The sequence below is a fragment of the Manis pentadactyla genome, chromosome X (assembly GCF_030020395.1).
Source record: "Manis pentadactyla isolate mManPen7 chromosome X, mManPen7.hap1, whole genome shotgun sequence".
NCBI classification, from domain to species: Eukaryota; Metazoa; Chordata; class Mammalia; order Pholidota; family Manidae; genus Manis; species Manis pentadactyla.
The window spans coordinates 12,250,800-12,266,628 of record NC_080038.1 but is presented as its reverse complement, the minus strand read 5'-3'; positions in this window follow the sequence as shown (position 1 = coordinate 12,266,628).

Below are 15,829 nucleotides of genomic sequence, written 5' to 3'. Positions count from 1 at the left end.
GCAGCCAAGCCTAATGCTAACCAATACAGAAGCACTCACAATTCCTTATGAATGCATCAGATAGTAAAAGAAATAGATGGGAGTGATAAAAAAAAAGGCTACCAAAAGAGCACCTGAAGGAGCTTCCAATTGCCAAAGGTGAAACAATTTGAGCAATACAATAATGATAGCACTGGATAATAACCCAAAAAAATAAATAAATATCCATGAGCACAAAATGATATAAATAAACAATTGAATAAGTAAATGAGGAAGAAATATTCCTTTCATAAGAATTTCAATTAACATAGATAGAAAGAGTGGCAGAAATAGAGAATCACCCTTAGCATACCACAGCAATAATTCCTGCAAGCAAAGTTCCCTGATTTATATGCATGTGCCAAAACCATCCAGCTGCACACCTTATATATGTGCAGTTTATTATATGTCAATTATACCTTAATAACACTAGAAAATGCATTAATCTTACTGCCTTTCATTCTTCAATGAAAAATTAACAATTTGGCTCTTCATTCGAGTAGAGAAAGTGAACCTTTTGCAGGCAGAAGTGTTCTCATGCCTATCAGAGCACACCTCAGGGAGTCACCCCTGTGCCCTCACCTCACCACTTCGGGTGCTAGCCCACCTTCCAACAGCCAGCACCTGCATCTGCCTGATGGATTTCTCTGCTTGCTGAAGCCCACTTTGCCTGCCCATCTCTCAGGATGAAGTGCCAGGGAATTGATGCCCCCAGAGGAACTTCCCTCAACCAGTGACTGCTGGGAAATGATTGGTGTATAAAGATCTCAGCTTCCTCACCTCTTGGGTGGAGTGACTCTGAAACACATTTTTCTACACTGTTGCCCAGAGTTCCTCAACAAGTTTATGCTCTCCACTTGCCTACAGAGCTAACTGGCTTGATAATGTACCTTTTCCCACCCTTGTCTCACTTCCCCACTTCCCTACTGGCATTTCCTTTACTTCCAGATAAACTACTTGCACTTGAACCCTTGACCCAAGGCTGGCTTCTAGGGAACCCCAACTAAGACAAACATGTTGTGGACACCTTTAGTGAACACACGAGCATCTCTTAGAAAAAATGGTGGGGAAACACTGCCTTTGAATAGAAAAACTACCAAGAACTTTAAGATCCCAACACTGTTTTTTCCAGCCTACAAATATGCTTTAGATTTACTGTCTATAAAACCAGTGCAATTAAAAATAAGCAATAATATGTGTAACTGGCTTAGAAATCTGCATCAGAAATCTGCTTCTCACCATTTCTGATGGATAACTCAGGCAATCTTGGCCATCACTCAGTTTATTCTCAGCCTAACAGTATATATTTGTTTGTCACTGTTCAGCAACTCTCTGCTCCTGAGGTTTTTATTTCTGCTATCCCTTACTTTGTTTTCATATCTGAGAAGAAAAGAGGAAGGCAAACTCATTGCACAAAGCTGCAGCTTTATAAGGCAACTACTTATCCTAATGAGAGGGGGTGCTGAGCTCAAGCCTTGAACACAATGGGTTGACAATGAGCAATTTGCATCACACATTAACATGGCAATTAAAGGCCATGAGAACTCTATAGATATTGGAAATGAAACGGTTCTGGAAATAGCAGCAGCTGACGTGGTTCTTTATCACCTCTGAGGAGAGAGTGCTGGTAATTGTGACAGACTGCAAAAACTGCCCCAAATCTCTACCTTTCCCTGTGTCCACACTCCTTTTCCATGTAACTCTGCAGTGTTCTTTTGCTATACGTTGGGGCTCAGCCATGGGGCTTACTTTAGGGCAACAGGGTCTAGGAGAACATGACACAAGCTGAAGCTTGAAAAGAGCTTCCATGATTGGGGTGGCCGGCTCGTGCCCTCTGCCACCACCACAGGAACACGCTCAGGATGGCCTTCTGGCAGATGAGAGACAAGTAGAGCGGAGCAGAGCCCAGTCACTGCGCTCCTTGTAGGCAAGGCGTCTTGGACCAGCTGACTGCTAATCACCAGATACGTGAGGGAGCCCAAGCAAAACCACGTACACTGCCCAACTGAGACCAGCTTAAGTCACCAACCCACAGACACATTAAATGTATGTCTAATATTTTAAGCCACTGAGTTTTGCAGTGGTTTATTATATAGCATTTTGATGGAGATAGATAATTAACACAGTAAGATTGGAGATTGAGGAATATAACCTTTCTTGGGGCAATAAGGTCCGAAATTCACATAAAATTCAGCAAGTCATCTGAATACTCAGAAGTATCTAGATAAGTGATGGGTTCTATAGCAACCAGATCAGAGGTTGCAAACTAGTGGCCCACCATCCACATCCAGTCTAGAGATGCATTCCTATGGAATGGTGAAAGCACTACCTCTTATCTTCTTTTAAGTCAGAAAGAATAAGTGAGTCTATATCAGAGAGCTTACCATTTAAACTTCTTTCACTACTACAGATTGAATGTAAAATCTAAACCTAAACCCTGGGGTCTAGAAAACTGACTTTGTATCAGACAAGGTTCAGTTAGAGAAACAGAACACTAGGAATGATGTAGAACAGGAATCTATTACAGGGATTTGACCTTAAGCAATGATGGGAAACGGTAAAACAGTTTGGTTGTTTCCTCTGTGTCTGGTATGGAGCCTGTAGGCAGACAGGCATGAGGTCAGTGACAACAGGGGCAACTACAACCTTTGAGGAACAAGCTGGAACTTGCACTGGCCTTTCCCCATCTCAAGCCTCCAACCTCATTGCTTTGGGTGACCTGCAGGAGAAGCTGGTGCTCTTCCATGAAGCCACACTGACGCCTGGCCTTGGGAAGAGATCCTGTAATGGCTGCCGCTGCAAACCTGGCCGCTGGCCTGGAGACAAGGTGTACCCGCAGGTCCCCGGAAATGGGCAGAAGCTCTAACAAGGCCTCACAAACACGGCCTCCCACCTTCCAAGTCTCCTGCTGGTTTCCCCAGAAATGGGCTGACTCTAACTAGAAACATACAGGGAGGGGAACTCTGGGAAATGTAGTACCAGCCTAGCCAAGTTGACACATTACAGAGCCACCAGATCTTGACACTTATTTGAACAAGTGAAAACTTCGGTGGAAATCAGGAAGCCTGCTATTATATCCTAAGTTTTAAATTTCTAGATGAAAACTAGAGAGAAGAGCCACCCAGTTCAGGCTGTGTGACTGCAAATGAATCAAACTGGCTCAAATACAGGGAGATTTCTTGGCTCCTAAAGTAAGTTGAAAGGTAGTGTGGTTTCAGAGAAGGCTGATTGCTGCTTCAATGACTCCTTCTAGGACCCACATTCTTTCCATCTTTTTGCTGACCATCCTTAGCATGTTAGGTTCGTCCGCGGGCTTGTCTCTGCCTGGTCACAAGGTGGCGGAAGCAATTCCAGCCATCACATCCCCACACACTATCATCCCAAAGTGGCTGTTTTGGACGTGTGAGGAAACCTTTCCCAGAAGTCTGCCTAGCAGACCTCTCTTGTACACTTAATTTATCTCGCATAGCTCTCCACTTAGTACAGAGGGCTTATCCCTTTTAACAGCTTGGTAAAATTCCATGATACGGATGTCCATAATTTCTTAAGCATGGAATGAATTTTTATTTTCAATATGTCCAAAGCAGACATTAGCTACCCAGGGGCAGATACTACCCATGGATGTGTTTTGTTCAACCACCACAGTGTAAAGTTTCAACATGTGGACCTCAAGGGGGCCTATGGGATGCGGTGGCCAGAGCTGTCCACCAACACCCAGCCTCCTCTTTTGACACTGGGAGGCCATCACTGGGAATGGCTGCGCTGCCAGGGACATTTCCCAGCTGCCTGGCAGCTGGAGCCACGGGACCAGGCTTCCCCAGTTAGATTTACATGAAATGTTCACAAGAGGCAAATCCAGAGACACTCAAGTCAGGTTAGTGGTTTTCTCGGACTGGAGAAGGGGGATGGGCAGAGGTTACTCAATTAAACCCCCATTTAATGTACAGGGTTTACTTTTGGGTTATGAAAGCATTTTGTAACTAGACAGAGGTAGGGGTTGTACAACACTGAATGTACTGCTGAACTCCTCACCTTAAAATGGTTAGTTTTATGTTATGCGAATTTTATTTCAATTTTTAAAAATTAAAAAAAATAGATGTGAGAGAAAACAGCTTTTCCCAACTTACTGTTAAGAATAAAGTGGTAATTACAGAGAAGACAAGTAGTGATTCTACAGAATCTTACTACGCTGATGGACAGTGACTGTAATGGGGTATGTGAGGGGGACTTGGTGATGGGGGGAGTCTAGTAAACATAATGTTCCTCATGTAACTGTAGATTAATGATACCAAAAAAAAAAAAGAATAAAGTGTAATTGTTAAAGCCACCTTGAGGTCAGGAAGAGACAAGTCTGAGGAATAACAACCATCTAAAGGTGGCAGAGCAAAAAGATGCAAGGAACCTGGGTTCTGGATGGGCAGACAAGCCGTTTAATTGATCTGCCACAAAACCACTTTTCCCTAGGTCTTGTGTGTGTGTCAGTGTGAGATAAAAACTTCCCCTATTAAGAAGTCCTAGGGATGGGATGTTTGCTGAATGCTTTTATTTTTTCTCTTTTATTTATATTTGCTGTTTGGAAGCTGGCAGCCTTCTGGAAATTTCCTTGCATGATTCCAGAAACTCCCATAATTATTTTCAGGCATCACAGCTTTCAAAAACACTCATCTACTCACCTGCAGAAATCAGACATGCCCCATTCCTGCTGTTATAAAAGCCAAGCCCTGTGAACCTAACAACTTTCAGAACCTAATCACCCCAGTCCTCCCAGAAACAGACCAGAGCAGGACAGAATGCAGGTACATTCCCTTCAGATCTTATTTGCGGTCCACGGGCACTTGACACTGCAGTCAGAAGGAACCTCACCTTCAACAGAATGGTTCTCTCTCTCTTTCTAGTGTCAATCTCATTTCAATTAATTTAAGTGTTTCCATATATGCTACTGGGGTCTCTTCCCAGTCTCACCACCAGATGAGCACACACATGCACACACTTCACAGCATGTGACTGGAGAAATATTTTTTACTTTAAAAATCACTCCAAAATCACAATGCCACAGATCCTCAAGGTAGTTCTGCCTCAGCCTCCCCTGCCCTACATCCCAAGAAAAGCACCTGGGGTGGAAGTGGAAAGGAGGTAGGAAGGCAGCCTGACACTTCGTGTCTCTGCCAAGCAATGGAACCGTGGAGGAGGTAGAAATCTTCTGGGAGACCTGAGCTATGGCTGTGGGGGCCCCATGTCAGCAGCCATACATGCTACGTAGCAGGAGCCAAGGTAGGAGTTGCCTTCGTGTTCCCTAAGACATGCTGTCTGAAGAACTCAACTGAGGTCTGCTGGTTAAGTTTTGTGTCAGGTGTAACAAATCCCAGCTATGACTCATGCGATGCTGTATAGCTGACAGAATGCTTCCACACACACCTTGTTATTTTGCTGGGGCTACAGTTCCTCAAGCTGGGTCTTCTTGTCCCCACGTCATGATAGGAAGCCAAGGACAAGTTAGAAGGAGTGACTTTCACAGAGCACAGCATAGAAGTGGCAGTGCCCTGATCTCCTGCTCTTTCTCTCTGTGTTCTCTGTTGTGGACATCTGGGGCCCCGTTGCCAGGACTTGGCCCTCAGGGTCGTCCTGAAGGACCTGGGAGTCTCCAGGGCCTCCTAACTCCCCAGCACCGTGCAGGTATCTGAGGCACCCTTTCCGAACCTCACTGGTTCAGCATGTCTCTGCAACTGTGTTAGCAATGCTGCTTTCATGACTCCTGAACTGGGGAGTAAATAACCCTGCAGGCTGATGGAGGTAAGAATAGAATCTCCTCTAGAAACCCACTAGAAGCACCCATTATACTTCTATGACCTGCCCCCGCCACCGCAGCCCCTGCCAAAACAAAAAAACAGTCTTTCATAAAACCATGAATGTCAGAGAGGTCAGAAAGGGCTTTTTATCTTTGAGCCTCTTCCCCATCCCTTCCTACCCCAACCCCAGGAAATTCCTGGTAGACACCATCATGTTGAGAGTTAAACAAGGACTTTGTATTAGTGTCCTATTGCTGCCATAATAAATTACTACAAATTTAGTAGTTTGAAACAATGTAAATTATACTTTTGGAGGTCAGAAGTCTGGATACAGCATGGCTCACCTGAGTACTGTGCTTAGAGTTTCTCAAAAACAAAGTCAGGTGTTGTTACAGCTATTCTTTTTGGAGGCTCTGGGGATGAATCTGCTGCCATTCACATACAAGTTGTTGGCAGAATTCAGGTCCTTGTGACCATAAGGCTGAGGTTGTTTCCCTATTGACTGTGAGCTAGAAGCCTCTCTCAGCTCCTTACGGCCACCTGCATTCCTCACCTCACTGTCCTCTCCCCCTGCAAGTCCTCATCACGCTCCACATCTCTCTGCCTTCCTCTTTCACTTCTAAGGGCTTACAATGTGATCACATTGGGCCTGTTGAATAATCCAGGACAATCTCCCTATTTTAAAGTCAGCTGATTAGTAACTGTAATTACATTGGCAAAGTTCCCTTTGCCATGTAATGTAACATAACCACAGGAGTAACAGCAGAGGGCAAAGACCACGGAGGCCAAAATTCAGCTTATCACAATCTACCCTCTGGTGGGGCCCATGATGCCAATCCATTCCATATGCAGCTGGTCCTCACAGCATCCAAGTCCAGATTTCTACTAAAGATATCTCTTTATGGTACTTAGACTTTCTCTAACATGAATTAAGATTTCTCTGTGATTGTCCTCAATGCTTCTGAGCCTCACCAACAGTCTTTAATATCCATATTTCTATTAATAGTCTGTGTAAGGCAATCTAGGTTGTCCCTTTTTTTTAAACTGAAATACAGTTGACATACAATATTATATTGGATTAAGGTGTGCAACATAGTGATTCAACAATTAAATACATTTAAAAATGCATAATACATTATAAGAATAGCTGCTGTCAACATACAAAGATATTTCAATACTATTGTTTCCTATGATGTACTTTTCATCCCTGTGACTATTTATTTTTATTTTTTTATTTTGATATCATTAATCTACAATTACATGAGGAACATTAAGTTTACTAGACTCCCCCCATCACCAAGTCCCCCCCACATACCCAGTTACAGTCAATGTCCATAAACGAAGTAAGATGCTATAGAGTCACTACTTGTCTTCTCTGTGTTGTACAGCCCTCCCCGTGCCCCACACACACATTATGTCACCTAATAGTAATGCCCCCTGAACCCCCTTGTCCCTCCCTTCCCACCACTCCTACTCAGTCCCTTTCCCTTTGGTAACTGTTAGTCTACTCTTAGGTTCTGTGAGTCTTCTGCTGTTTTGTTCCTTCAGTTTTTGCTTTGTTCGTATACTCCACATATAAGTGAAATCATTTGATACTTGTCTTTCTCCGCTTGACTTATTCCACTGAGCATAATACCCTCTAGCTCCATCTATATTGCTTCAAATGGTAGGATTTGTTTTCTTCTTATGGCTGAATAATATTTCATTGTATATATGTACCACCTCTTCTTTATCCATTAGCTTGCTTCCATTTCCTGGCTATTGTAAGCAGTGCTGTGATGAACATAGGGGTGCATATGTCTTTTTCAAACTGGGCTACTGCATTCTTACGGTAAATTCCTAGAAGTGGAATTCCTGGGTTAAATGGTATTTCTACTTTGAGCATTTTGAGGAACCTCCATACGGCTTTCCACAATGATTGAACTAATTTACATTCCCACCAGCAGTGCAGGAGGGTTCCCCTTTCTCCACAACCTCGCCAACATTTGTTGTTGTTTGTCTTTTGGATGGTGGCGATCCTTGCTGGTATGAGGTGATATCTCATTGTCATTTTAATTTGCATTTCTCTGATAACTAGCAATGTGGAGCATCTTTTCATGTGTCTGTTGGCCATCTGAATTTCTTCTTTAGAAAACTATCTGTTCAGATCCTGCGTCCATTTTTTAATTGGATTATTTACTTTTTGTTTGTGGAGGTGCATGAGCTCTTTATATATATTGGGTGTCAACCCTTTATCGGATCTGTCATTTATGAAAATATTCTCCCATACTGTAGGATACCTTTTTGTTCTATTGATGGTGTCCTTTGCTGTACAGAAGCTTTTCAGCTTGATACAGTCCCACTTGTTCATTTTTGCTTTTGTTTCCCTTGCCCGGGGAGATATGTTCATGAAGAAGTTGCTCATGTTTATGTCCAAGAGATTTTTGCCTATGTTTTTTTCTAAGAGTTTTATGGTTTCATGACTTACATTCAGGTCTTTGATCCATTTTGAATTTACTTTTCTGTATGTGGTTAGACAATGATCCAGTTTCATTCTCTTACATGTAGCTGTCCAGTTTTGCAACACCAGCTGTTGAAGAGGCTGTCATTTGCCCATTGTATGTCCATGGCTCCTTTATTGTATAATTGACCATATATGTTTGGGTTAATATCTGGACTCTCTATTCTGTTCCACTGGTCTGTGGCTCTGTTCTTGTGCCAGTACCAAATTGTCTTGATTACTGTGGCTTTGTAGTACAGCTTGAAGTTGGGGAGCGAGATCCCCGCTGCTTTATTCTTCCTCCTGTGACTATTTATTTTATAATTGGATATCTATGCCTTTTTATCCCCCTCACCTACTTCACCCATCCCCCAAAATCCCTCCCCTATGGCAACCCCCAGTTTGTTCTCTGTGTATATGAGTCTGTTTGTTTTTTTGTTTTTGTTTTTGTTTTTTAGATTCTTGTCTTTCTCTGACCCGTTTTACATGATACCCTCTAGGTCCATCCATGTTACAAAAGGCAAGATTTCATTCTTTACCATGGCTGAGTAACATTCCACCATATATATGTACCACATCTTCTTTTCAATTCATCTATCAATAAGGAGGTGGCTTTCATCTTAACTATTGTAAATTTAAAACACTGCAATAATCATAGGGGTGTATACATCTTTTAAAATTTGTGATTGTTTTCTTCAGGTAAATTCAAACAAGTGGAACTACTGGGATATGTTATTTCTATTTTTAATTTTACAAGGGATGTCCATACTGCTTTCCATTCCCACCAACAGTACAGGAGGATTCTCTTATCTCCACATCCTCACCAGCACTTGTTATTTCTTGTCTTTTGGATACTAGGTATTCTGATAGGTGTGAAGTGCTATCTCATTGTGGTTTTGATTGGCATTTCCCTGATGATGATTAAAGAAGGTGACCATCTTTTCATGTGTCTGTTGGCCATTTGTACACCTTCTTTGGAAAAATGTCTATTCAAGTTCTCTGCCTATTTTTTTTTTGACAGGGCATCTCTCATATTTATTGATCTGATGGTTGTTAACAACAATAAAATTCTGTATAGGGGACTCAATGCTCAATGCACAATCATTAATCCACCCCAAGCCTAATTCTCATCAGTCTCTAATCTTCTGAAGCATAATGAACAAGTTCTTACATGGTGAACAAATTCTTACATAGTGAATAAGTTCTTACACGGTGAACAGTACAAGGGCAGTCATCACAGAAACTTTCGGTTTTGATCAAACATTATGAACTATAAACAATCAGGTCAAATATTAATATTTGTTTGATTTTTATACTTGATTTATATGTGAATCCCACATTTCTCCCTTATTAATATTATTATTATTATTTTTTTTAAATAAAATGCTGAAGTGGTAGGTAGATGTAAGATAAAGGTAGAAAACATAGTTTAGTGCTATAAGAGAGCAAATGTAGATGATCAGGTGTGTGCCTGTAGACTAAGTGTTAATCGAAGCTAGACAAGGGCAATAAAACATCCACAGATGCAGAAGATTTCTCTCAAAACAGGGGGGGTGAGGTTCTAAGCCTCACCTCTGTTGATCCCCAATTTCTCACCTGATGGCCCCCCTGCGACTGTGCCTGTCTTAGGTTGTTCCTCCCTTGAGGAATCTTACCCGTCTCTGGCTAACCAGTCATCTTCCGGGGCCATACAGGGAAATGTAAAGTAGGTAAGTGAGAGAGAGGCAATATTGTGTGAAAAGGTTAGCTTTTTACTTCTTTGCATATTTATGCCCTGTGGCTTCTATGCCCAGCATTTGTCTTGAGGTATCTTTACCACTTGGAAGAATTATGATACTCGGTAAATTCGATTTGAAGCACAAATTCTATTTAAGGGTTGTAATTAGGAAGGAAGAAGAAAACCTATAGAAGTAACAGGCGGAAGAAAACATGGGAAGATTGATTATTTCTTTGACATATCTTCTTGTAGAGTAACTTCAGCATGTATAGGTTTTAAACTACTAATTAAATTGTGCACACACATTAACATGATAGGAGTACAGTTACATAATCAAAGCAGACCTATAATTACCAGCCATCGCCAGTGAAACCAAGAAAACCAGTTAGGCACCTTAGACATTTGTGAAAACTTATCTATGATATGGTGGATATTGTCCAACTGAACTTGAGCAGTCTGAGAGAAATCAGACAAATTACAACAACCCATTCCTGGGGACTGTTCACATCCCATATGTTCTTTTAACACTAGATAGTCTGTAGTTGTAAGATTTTGGAGCGCTACAATTTGCACTTCTCCTAATTCTTGGTTGAGTTCCAAAAGTATAGATCCAGCCAAATTTGTTGTTTTACTGTATGCACAGGCCAGCTTAGATATCTCCTTCTTAATTCCCATGGCAAGTCCAGGAACTGGTGGGATGAGTGCATCTACAGCTGTAGCAGCGCGTGGATTTTTGTTGGGGTTTTTTGATGATCATCTTCTGGCATGAGTCTTCCAGCGAGTGCTGATGTTGGAAGTTCTCTTTCATATCGTATCTTAGTTCATTTTCGGGGTAGCCAAATTAGGCTTTGATCCTCTGTATAAACACAAACAGACCCTTTGCCTACACTTTTATATGCTCTTTATACCATTGTGTAGAACTCATTGGAGGTCACCCCATAGGAACAGCTTTTTTTTTACTTTATTTTTGTTATCATTAATCTACACTTACATGACGAATATTATGTTTACTAGGCTCTCCCCTATACCAGGTCCCCCCTATAAACCCCTTTACGGTCACTGTCCATCAGCATAGCAAAATGTTGTAGAATCACTACTTGTCTTCTCTGTGTTGTACAGCCCTCCCCTTTCTCTCACCCCCCCATGCATGCTAATCTTAATACCCCCCTTCTTCTTCCCCCCCCTTATCCTTCCCTACCCACCCATCCTCCCCAGTCCCTTTCCCTTTGGTACCTGTTAGTCCATTCTTGGGTTCTGTGATTCCGCTGCTGTTTTCTTCCTTCAGTTTTTCCTTTGTTCTTATACTCCACAGATAAGTGAAATCATTTGGTATTTCTCTTTCTCCGCTTGGCTTATTTCAGTGATGGTAATACCCTCCAGCCCCATCCATGTTGCTGCAAATGGTAGGATTTGCCCTCTTCTTATGGCTGAGTAGTATTCCATTGTGTATATGTACCACATCTTCTTTATCCATTCATCTACCGATGGACATTTAGGTTGCTTCCAATTATTGGCTACTGTAAATAGTGCTGCAATAAACATAGGGGTGCATCTGTCTTTCTCAAACTTGATTGCTGCATTCTTAGGGTAAATTCCCAGGAGTGGAATTACTGGGTCAAATGGTAAGTCTGTTTTGAGCATTTTGATGAACCTCCATACTGCTTTCCACAATGGTTGAACTAATTTACATTCCCACCAGCAGTGTAGGGGGGTTCCCCTTTCTCCACAGCTTCGCCAACATTTGTTGTTGTTTGTCTTTTGGATGGCAGCCATCCTTACTGGTGTGAGGTGATACCTCATTGTAGTTTTAATTTGTATTTCTCTGATAATTAGTGATGTGGAGCATCTTTTCATGTGTCTGTTGGCCATCTGTATTTCTTTTTTGGAGAACTGTCTGTTCAGTTCCTCTGCCCATTTTTTAATTGGATTATTTGTTTTTTGTTTGTTGAGGCGTATGAGCTCTTTATATATTTTGGACGTCAAGCCTTTATCGGATCTGTCATTTTCAAATATATTCTCCCATACTGTAGGGTTCCTTTTTGTTCTATTGATGGTGTCTTTTGCTGTACAGAAGCTTTTCAGCTTAATATAGTCCCACTTGTTCATTTTTGCTGTTGTTTTCCTTGCCCAGGGAGATATGTTCAAGAGGTCACTCATGTTTATGTCTAAGAGGTTTTTGCCTATGTTTTTTTCCACGAGTTTAATGGTTTCATGACTTACATTCAGGTCTTTGATCCATTTTGAATTTACTTTTGTATATGGAGTTAGACAATGGTCCAGTTTCATTCTCCTACATATAGCTGTCCAGTTTTGCCAGCACCATCTGTTGAAGAGACTGTCATTTCACCATTGTATGTCCATGGCTCCTTTATCAAATATTAATTGACCATACATGTTTGGGTTAATGTCTGGATTCTCTAGTCTGTTCCATTGGTCTGTGGCTCTGTTCTTGTGCCAGTACCAAATTGTCTTGATTACTATGGCTTTATAGTAGAGCTTGAAGTTGGGGAGTGAGATCCCCCCTACTTTATTCTTCTTTCTCAGGATTGCTTTGGCTATTCGGGGTCTTTGGTGTTTCCATATGAATTTTTGAATTATTGTTCCAGTTCATTGAAGAATCTTGCTGGTAATTTGATAGGGATTGCATCGAATCTGTATATTGCTTTGGGCAGGATGGCCATTTTGACGATATTAATTCTTCCTAGCCACGAGCATGGGATGAGTTTCCATCTGTTAGTGTCCCCTTTAATTTCTCTTAAGAGTGACTTGTAGTTTTCAGAGTATAGGTCATTCACTTCTTTGGTTAGATTTATTCCTAGGTATTTTATTCTTTTTGATGCAATTGTGAATGGAGTTGTTTTCCTGATTTCTCTTTCTATTGGTTCATTGTTAGTGTATAGGAAAGCTACAGATTTCTGTGTGTTAATTTTGTATCCTGCAACTTTCCTGTATTCCGATATCAGTTCTAGTAGTTTTGGGGTGGAGTCTTTAAGGTTTTTTATGTACAATATCATGTCATCTGCAAATAGTGACAGTTAAACTTCTTCTTCACCAATCTAGATTCCTTGTATTTCTTGGCTTTCTCTGATTGCCTTGGCTAGGACCTCCATTACTATGTTAAATAGCAGTGGGGAGAGTGGGCATCCCTGTCTAGTTCCCGATCTCAGAGGAAAAGCTTTCAGCTTCTCGCTGTTCAATATAATGTTGGCTGTGGGTTTATGATATATGGCCTTTCTTATGTTGAGGTACTTGCCCTCTATTCCCATTTTGCTGAGAGTTTTTATCATGAATTGATGTTGAATTTTGTCAAGTGCTTTTTCAGCATCTATGGAGATGATCATGTGGTTTTTGTCTTTCTTTTTGTTGATGTGGTGGATGATGTTGATGGATTTTCGAATGTTGTACCATCCTTGCATCCCTGGGATGAATCCCACTTGGTCGTGGTGTATGATTCTTTTGATATATTTTTGAATTCGGTTTGCTAATATTTTATTGAGTATTTTTGCATCTACATTCATCAGGGATATTGGTCTGTAATTTTCTTTTTTGGTGGGGTCTGGTTTTGGTATTAGAGTGATGTTGGCTTCATAGAATGAGTTTGGGAGTATTCCCTCCTCTTCGATTTTTTGGAAAACTTTAAGGAGAATGGGTATTATATCTTCTCTGTATGTCTGATAAAATTCCGAGGTAAATCCATCTGGCCCGGGGGTGTTTTTTTTGGGTAGTTTTTTTATTACCGCTTCAATTTCTTTGCTGGTAATTGGTTTGTTTAGATTTTGTGTTTCTTCCTTGGTCAGTTTTGGAAGGTTGTAATAATTTTCTAGGAAGTTGTCCATTTCTTCTAGGTTTTCCAGCTTCTTAGCATATAGGTTTTCATAGTAGTCTCTTATAATTCTTTGTATTTCTGTGGGGTCTGTTGTGATGTTTGCTTTCTCATTTCTGATTCTGTTGATGTGTGTTGATTCTCTTTTTCTCTTAATACGTCTGGCTAGAGGCTTATGTATTTTGTTTATTTTCTCAAAGAACCAGCTCTTGGTTTCATCGATTTTTCCTATTGTTTTATTCTTCTCAATTTTGTTTATTTCTTCTCTAATCTTTATTATGTCCCTCCTTCTGCTGACTTTAGGCCTCATTTGTTCTTCTTTTTCCAATTTTGATAATTGTGACATTAGACTATGCATTTGGGTTTGTCTTTCCTTCTTTAAATATGCCTGGATTGCTATATACTTTTGTCTTAAGACTGCTTTGGCTGCGTCCCACAGAAGTTGGGGCTTTGTGTTGTTGTTGTCATTTATTTCCATATATTGCTGGATCTCCATTTTAATTTGGTCGTTGATCCATTGATTATTTAGGAGCATGTTGTTAAGCCTCCGTTTGTTTGTGAGCCTTTTTGCTTTCTTGGTACAATTTATTTCTAGTTTTATGCCTTTGTGGTCTGAAAAGTTGGTTGGTAGGATTTCAGTCTTTTGGAATTTACTGAGGCTCTTTTTGTGGCCTAGTATGTGGTCTATTCTGGAGAATGTTCCATGTGCACTTGAGAAGAACATGTATCCTGTTGCTTTTGGGTGTAGAGTTCTATAGATGTCTATTAGGTCCATCTGTTCTGGTGTGTTGTTCAGTGCCTCTGTGTCCTTACTTATTTTCTGTCTGGTGGATCTGTCTTTTGGAGTGAATGGTGTGTTGAAGTCTCCTAAAATGAATGCATTGCAGTCTATTTCCTCCTTTAGTTCTGTTAGTATTTATTTCACATATGCTGGTGCTCCTGTGTTGGGTGCATATATATTTATAATGGTTATATCCTTTTGTTGGACTGAGCCCTTTATCATTATGTAATGTCCTTCTTTATCTCTTGTTACTTTCTTTGTTTTGAAGTCTATTTTGTCTGATACTAGTACTGCAACACCTGCTTTTTTCTCCCTATTGTTTGCATGAAATATCTTTTTCCATCCCTTGACTTTTAGTCTGTGCATGTCTTTAGGTTTGAGGTGAGTCTCTTGTAAGCAGCATATAGATGGGTCTTGTTTTTTTATCCATTCTATTACTCTGTGTCTTTTGATTGGTGCATTAAGTCCATTAACATTTAGGGTGACTATTGAAAAATATGTACTTATTGCCATTGCAGGCTTTAAATTCGTGGTTACCAAAGGTTCAAGGTTAGCCTCTTTAGTATCTTACTGCCTAACTTTGCTCGCTTATTGAGCTGTTATATATACTGTCTGGACATTCTTTTCTTCTCTCCCTTCTTATTCCTCTTCCTCCATTCTTCATATGTTGGGTGCTTTGTTCTGTGCTCTTTTTAGGAGTGCTCCCATCTAGAGCAGTCCCTGTAAGATGTCCTGTACAGGTGGTTTGTGGGAAGCAAATTCCCTCAGCTTTTGTTTGTCTGGGATTTGTTTAATCCCGCCATCATATTTGAATGATAGTCGTGCTGGATACAGTATCCTTGGTTCAAGGCCCTTCTCTTTCATTATATTAAATATATCATGCCATTCTCTTCTGGCCTGTAGGGTTTCTGTTGAGAAGTCTGATGTTAGCCTGATGGGTTTTCCTTTATAGGTTACATTTTTCTGTCTAGCTGCCTTTAAGACTCTTTCCTTGTCCTTGATCTTTACCATTTTAATTATTATGTGTCTTGGTGTTGTCCTCCTTGGATCCTTTCTGTTGGGGGTTCTGTGTATTTCCGTGGTCTGTTCGATTATTTCCTCCCCCAGTTTGGGGAAGTTTTTAGCAATTATTTCTTCAAAGATACTTTTCATCCCTTTTCCTCTCTCTTCTTCTTCTGTTGCCCCTATAATACGGATATTGTTCCTTTTGGATTGGTCACACAGT